Source organism: Vigna unguiculata, chromosome 5 (genome assembly GCF_004118075.2).
Source record: "Vigna unguiculata cultivar IT97K-499-35 chromosome 5, ASM411807v1, whole genome shotgun sequence".
NCBI lineage: Eukaryota > Viridiplantae > Streptophyta > Magnoliopsida > Fabales > Fabaceae > Vigna > Vigna unguiculata.
The window spans coordinates 26,764,602-26,772,566 of NC_040283.1; positions in this window are offsets into that span (position 1 = coordinate 26,764,602).

A 7,965-nucleotide genomic window follows, 5' to 3' on the forward strand; every position below is an offset into this window, starting at 1 on the left:
TTTAGATTGCTAATTGCGATTAATTTGCATTTTGGCCAATGTAATTAGTTCATCTTTTAATAATGTGTGCATTAGCATGGAAATGGACCAAAATTCACCAAGACTAAGTACAAATGGGCCCTCGGCCTCATTGACTCAACTTTGGCTGAATGCAAGCTTTTCACACTTAAACACATTAAGCATATGCTACAATGTGTAAAGTGTGACTTACCATATGTTCTTTGATCCACCAAATAAGGAGATCTAGATCTAGATCTAGAATCATAGTGGACATGGTTAATTAGTGTGGTTGGCCAAGATCCATGGCTACATAATCATAGAGCATTCTCCTAGATGTCTCCTCTAGCCCTCCTCCCTAAGTTGGTCTAACCTCTCAGGAACCTTCACCAAACTACATTCGTTACCACTTCATCTCCAACCTTCGATGCTTCATCCATTTTGTTGCAAGGAAGCTTCACTCAACCATCAAATTCCACCGTGGAGCTTCATTATACAGTCCAAGAATCTAAACCCAATAAGAACATTTACTTTTAAAAATAAAATCGTGACCAATTTATTTAAAACTCAAATAAAATGAAAATTAATGTCTTACATAAAATCCTTCATTGTTGTGAATCTTCCTTAACACCTATATGATCATCCGCTCCCGTATAAAAATACAATCACCTAGGTGGAAACCACAACTACAAAGTTAAAGGTAAGCTAACATAACAAAGTAAAACCTCAATTTTAAAAATAAAACTCTGAAAGTGTTTAAAATCTATATGAAAAATAACAACTTTTCCAAAAATTATTTCTTTTGTTAAAAGTAAAACATATGAGAGTTCACCAAGTTAGACTCTTAAGAAAGAAAGGTGAGTCACAAATGAAAAAAAACTAAAATCTTTTCTTTCCTAGATCACTTTTGTAACGTCCTGGCTGAATATTATTTATTTAAATAAAAATGGATAACAAATAAATAAAAAGATAAAATTTATTCCACACATTTCCCAAAACGTGTGAAGATAAAAACTTTATGATAAGCGCCAAAATGTTGAAAGCATAACTTTTAATTTAATCCTTACATCTCTAAATCCAAATAAAAATCTAGATTACAAATTAAATACGAAAATCCATAGAAAAATAAATCCATGAAAAAGTCCCAAGTTGGCCCCTCTTCGACTCTAAGTATCCACGGGCTCACCTACATCAACATCTGCTCCCATGTAACGAGTTACATGATCATTGCCAAACACATATAGATGGGGTGAGCTCAAATAAAAGAAATGCAATATACAATAAAGTACTAATTTTTAAACCCATTACTCTAACATAAAACCCAACAGTCAAACCCAACATTCACATCTTCCTTTGGACGCCTCTTGATTCTACACCCTTTGATGATTACATTGATTGATCCTTGCTGCCCCGAGTGTTTACTCGCCCCTCCAACTATAGGCCACCACCTGATAGACCACACGCGAGAATAAACTTGCCATGACCATAATTTGCAACACCAAGCAGAGTTCCCCAATACGAACTGCAGTTTGTATTTGTTCCAAGACTACCAAGTTGCACTTGTAACTGGACCCCTAACAAGCCATTGTATCAAGATTGTCATCCAAAGCTGTGTAGAATCCCTCACGCAGTCCACCTCTGCATTTGAAACTGCTTGGCGCCTCATCCACGTCGTTGGGCGAAAATGAGCTCCAGATCGCCTAGCGGTCACCTCGCGCCGCTAGGCGCCATGCGCCTTCCAATTCCTCTGTTAGTCCACTTCCGCCTAGCGGAACCACCCTTGCAGTTAGGCGCCACATGATTCTAGTGACCACTACCACTGTTTTGAGTCCCTGTCGCCTGACGGCTCGCCCCGCGTCGCTAGGCGCCATACCAGTAGCGCAAGTGCTACTAGTTTTTGACACTTTTGAACATGTTCTAATGAATCCCTAATCATACATCACACAATTCATAGCACCACTACAATTATCCAGTCATAATCATCTGACTGAAACACAATTCAACAAATTCATGGTTTCATAATTGAGGTCATGCAGTTATTCAATTATCAAGGTAATTCCCTTACACATAATCTTTTACCAAGTAAACATACCACACTGAATTTCAGCCCAATGGACATAATTAAAGACTCCAAAACAAACATTGTACCATTTTCATGAAACATAACATCAATCATAAACATATATTTTGTACCTTCATCCCCAATCCCAACATGAACCCTAACCTCCAATTAGGCAAAGATTCATACCATTCATCATTTAATATAATCCCAAACATATAAATACCTTGCCAATAATATAATTATACATAGAGAATCAATTCAAAGTATCGTAAACATCATAGAAACTTAGGAAAACTAGAAAACTGAACAAGTCAGTTTGCATCGCCTGGCGAACCATACACAACCGTCAGGCGGTTCATAGGAAAACCCAGAAATTGGGTTCTGGAGGCATGAGTCACCTGGCGGGTCTTCAACGCTGCCAAGCGATTTCTAAAAATTTCCAGAAACCCGAATAGGTTACGCGATTTTAGCAGAGTTCAAGGATCATATGCATTTTATTCAGTCCAAAATTATACAATTTAGTACAAAATACGAAGTACAACTCCCCTAACCTGGATTCGACGTTCAAAAAATGTGCCTAGCTTTTTCCTTGCTCTAAGTTGCCCTCTCTTTGATCTCCACTATCTCTTCCTTCCAATTCACCTTCTCTTTGTTTGTGTCCAGATTCGTAGAACCGATCTGCTGCTCTTCATCTACTCAATTCGTCCCAAGGCATAAAAAAAATTTGTTATGATTTAAATCTAACCAAGGTTCAAACACACCACCATGCCAATGTCAAGTCAAGGCACAACCATCCAACCAATTCATGTTTCATGATAATTCCTATACATCTAGGCTTTTATTATCACTCCTCATGATCACACATATTATTATTAAAAATAATAATAATTAACACACAATTGGCTTACATAGGACTTGAATCTAAGTCCTCTCAAGATAACCAAGTACTCTCAACCACTTGAGCTAGTATTATTCCACGTCATAAAAGCTAACATTAATTTTCATAAGATTTCCACTACCTGTATTTATTAAATAATTACTTATTTAATTATTTAAATTTCTCGGGTCTTACAACTTTCACACGTCTTAATAGTCATTCGAAAATTGAGATAATTTAAAACAACCTACCAATAATTTTTAAAACGCAACAAAGCCTTCATTCATAAAGTTCTCAATCCAAAGATATTCTTTCTTTGTCCTCAACACTCAAGAGCCAAGCATCAAAAACCAGTTAATAGAGTTTTCTACCCATAAACATTCATCCTCTTGCTTAGACACTCAAAAGACCTTCATAAATAAGAACACCTAAACATAATTCATAAATTTATCTTCCCAAAGACATCAACCCTCTATCTTTGACACTCTAAGAATCCTCCACTCCATCAAGCTACCAACCAAGAGGGATCCTTTCAAGGTACCCACTCGAGGACCATGCTCCGAACATAGCCTCAAACAATGCTCAAAAAGGCCTAGTCCTAAGAAACAACTCAACTCTAACTAGAACTCACATAATGCTCACATGGAGCTACTCACATTGATACAATCCTTACTAAAAAGATTACGATCTTTTTTAAATTTGAATATCTTCTATAAAGAACAATTAAAATAAGAGTAAAGAACACAAAATAAGACAGAGATGAAATGCGCCACAATCTAGTAGATTAATAAGCAAAGGGAGATTTTCCATAAAGAGGTCTCTCTTTGATAAGAATCCAATAAAAAAGGGTAGACGCCAGAATCAAAGATAGATAAGTCTAGATGCCACGATCGAAACTGATAAGTTTAAAGAAGGTTCGCCATAAAGATCCATGTCTTTGATAAGAACCTAATAATATTAACGCTACAAAGAACCTAGTCTTTGATAAAGGAAGATTTGCCACAAAGACCATTGTCTTTGATAAGAACCTTGAAGCCTAAGCCAAGAAGCAAGAGAATCCTCTCTTTAATGAAAAAACTTTATTAATGACTGAAAAGTGATTACAAATGTTGTAGACCTTGGATTTTATAGGCCTTAAAGGATAAAAGATAAAAATAGAAAAAATCAAAAGATATCTAAAATATCAAAAATATCAAAAGATATATAAAAAAAACTATCAAAAGATATGAAAAATATCAAAAGATATCAAATATATCAAAAGATAATGAAGATATCAAAAGATAAAATAAACTATAAAAAATATAAGTTGGATCATTTATATAATTAAATTTAATTAATAAATGTTATTATATAAATTATTCTTTAATTGTATGATCTTCGTGTATTCATGTCAAGCTAGATCATTTTCATAATTAAATTTAATTATATAAATTATTCTTTAATTGTATGGTCTTCATGTCTTCATGTCCTTTTAATGCTAAAAGTCCTCCTCAAGTTCTTCTTATATATGTTCAAGAGATAGTCCTTTATCATACCGTCCCTCCTAAAGAGAAGTTGTCCTTAGCTTCGTGTAACCTAAAGGTTCCTTCACCTTTGTATTGGATCAAGAGATAGTCATTTATCATACCCTCCTATTTGAAGCAAAATTGTCCTCAACTTCGTGTCACTTGAAGATTCCTTCATCTTTGTATTGGATCAAGAGGTAGCCCTCTATCACACATGCATTCAATAAAATTACAAATCAATACAACTCACACAAATACATAACAAAACTTTACACAATTCCCTATTATCTATCCAATCCTTTTTGAAAACACGCTTTTAACATCATATGAACACCAAAACAAAAGGCATGTTAATTTCCAAAACTTTTCAGCATCTTCAATTCAAAAACACATTAACTCATCAAAGCAATAAACAAGAAAACAAGCAAAAAAGAGAACAAGAATATTAGCTCCCCTTACAACCACCATTTAACAAGAAAACTTTCAACTTTAGATTAATTATTTAAAATCAAAACTTTCAACACCTTCACTACTAAGAACACATTTTACTCATCAAATAACAACCGCACACAAAACTCAAAAGAAATCATGATCTAGCTTCCTTTACACTCACAATTTAATACAACATGTATACAAGCAAGATAGTTAGCTTTCCTCACACATAGTCCGTGAACATGTTATATACCTTTTTAGAAAAAAATAACCTTTATCATAGCAAAGCCCACAAAGCAATAATACGGACTCAATCAACACCCAAAAGAAAAACCAATACTAGTTAACCTCCTTTACTTGTATATTCATTTATTTAATAGTACTAGCTATATCTAAGAATATCTTTTTAATTAAATAATTACTAAACCCTTTTATTATTTTCTTAAAATATCTATTTAACCTTATTTATTTTCTTAATTATTATAATTTTCTAGAATCTTAGAATTCTCATCTTCGATTTGGACCTCCGACCAAAGAAACCCTCCAGGATACAGTTTTGAAATTCAAATTATGGATTAGTTGTTTAGTTTTTTTTATTTTGTGTGTTAGGTGGAAAGGCAAGAAAAACTAAAAGAATAAGAATAAGAATAAGAAAAATAAAATAAAATTAATTTTAGAACAAAGTAAATTAAAATAATTAATTAAAAATATGGAGAATAAGTTTTAATTGATTAGAAAGTAAAAACAAAGTTATTTAAAAATAATTATTATTTGTTTTTTTTAAATGGCTCGGTAATAGTGTTAATGCTCATGCATTTACATTAACATGAGTTATATCACATGTCGATGTGTGTGTTTCGAATGACATGAGTTGAACCACATGTTGATATGCATGTATTTCATGCGACACATGTCAACATGTGGTTATAGAATGACACTTATCTTAACATGTGTTTGTGTTCAAATGTTTATATTTTTATGTGTTATATTAGGTGTCAATGTTAAAATAGTGCAAATGGGCTCTAGAAGGGGAATGAATAAATCTTATAGATATTTTAAAAGCTTTTCACACATAGATATACTTGACTAGAAGATATAAAATAAAGAACACACATACACATAATTTTATACTAATTCACAAAAACACACATGCTACGTCCAATCTCTCTTAAGTACATCACTTAAGAGGTTTCACTAATCAATTACAATTGATTATAGATGAGTATCAATCTTTTAGGTATCATGAGTACAATATCTCTAGATAACACAAGTATCAACCTCTCTAGATAACACAAGCATCAACCTCTCTAGGTAACATAAGTATAACCTATCTAAGTAACACATTTTTAATATACTCATAAGACCAAGAACTCTCAATGGAATAATGAGAAACACTCTCAAAACATGAGAGTATAATTTACGCTCACTAGGTATACTTCACAAAGTGAAAAATATTACAAAGGTTTATCACACACCTATTGTTTTCACTCAGTTTAGACTATTGATTTTAACACACTTGATGATGGTTTATAGACATTGTAAATGCACAACTTCTTGATATATCTTCTTTTTTCCTTTTTCTCGTTCTTGCTCTCTACTATTGTGTTCATGTAAATATCTTTTTCTACTACTCTTTATATCTTCAATAATATGATCTATTTGTTCTTCAACTTGGGCTTGTTTTATATACGTGTTGCGAATATAACTATTGAGGTTTCTTTATTTTTGAATCTTCTCAGATTAATTTTCTTCATATCAACATCTTCATTTTGATATAATCTTGAAGGATTTTTATTCTTTCCTTTCTCATTGATTCTTTCCTTCTTTTTTTTGGATCTTTTCTTCTTTTTGTCTTTCTTCCATTTTTAATGTAAATGATTGTGGCAACACAGAGACATTTGTTTACGATGAATGATTTTCATCATAAGTAAATGACTGATGTAACTTTGGGATTAATTATCTTCATATTTAGTACTTGATAAGGGAATTTCTTATATAATCTTCAACACATGCTACAACGTTTTCTCTTTAAAATTCATTGAACGTAGATTTCTTCTTTTGATTGATTTCTCTATGTAACTTCTATATTTATATTTCTTCATTTAAAGTCTTTAAATCATATAACTATTGAATACTTCAGTATCACTGATATTTGATTTTGCAATGATTTCGTTTTAAATTTGAAGCAATTTTAATTAAACACAAATCTTTGCTAATAAGATTAATTTCTTTTTCTAAAGATTCTTTTATCATTGTGGTTATCAATTAGTTCATAAGATAAACCATTGAAAATTAGCAAAGTAATAGATAAATTCAACCAGATAATAATATTAATGTGTCAGACGATATGTTGTAGTCGTATGATGAATAGTTCAACTTCATATTGTCTAATAAGTTCAAAATCATGTCATTTAATAAGTAACCAAACCTATATTGTCTGGTAGGTAGTCAAACTTGTATCGTGTGATAGGAAGTCAAAAATTTATCATTTGATAGGTAGTTAAACCTATATCATCTTATAGATGAAGTTTGTATCATCTAATGAGTTGTACTCATATCGTCTAATCCTTTTCTTCTGATCTTGTATCATCTAAACATATATAGTATTTTTGATTCATTAATGAGTCTTCTAGTCATCTCATTCTTTTGGGGTGTCTAGTAATTCACTTTACTATATCATGTGATTAGTACAAATGTGAACTTTGACTAAAAGACCATTATTTTGTCTAATTGTATCATTTGATTGTTGATCCTATAGTGTCTGATGGAGTAAATTGATGTATCATCTAACCGAGTTATTTTGAATAGACTAATCATATATCATTTGATGATTTTTAACTTGATAAATATTTGTTAGTCTACAAAAGAACATGTTAGATAATCAAAGTATCATAGTGTAAACACTTTAACACAAAAGGTTATTTTCCATATCTAACTATTTGAGTAATTAAAACAAAAATATTTCATATATAGGCATTATCACATTTTTTTAACTTAGATTTGTAGTGTTAAACATGTAAGATCAATAACCACTTATATTTTTATTTCTATATAGTATTTTGTTATCATAGAAAACCATTTAGAAATTTTGT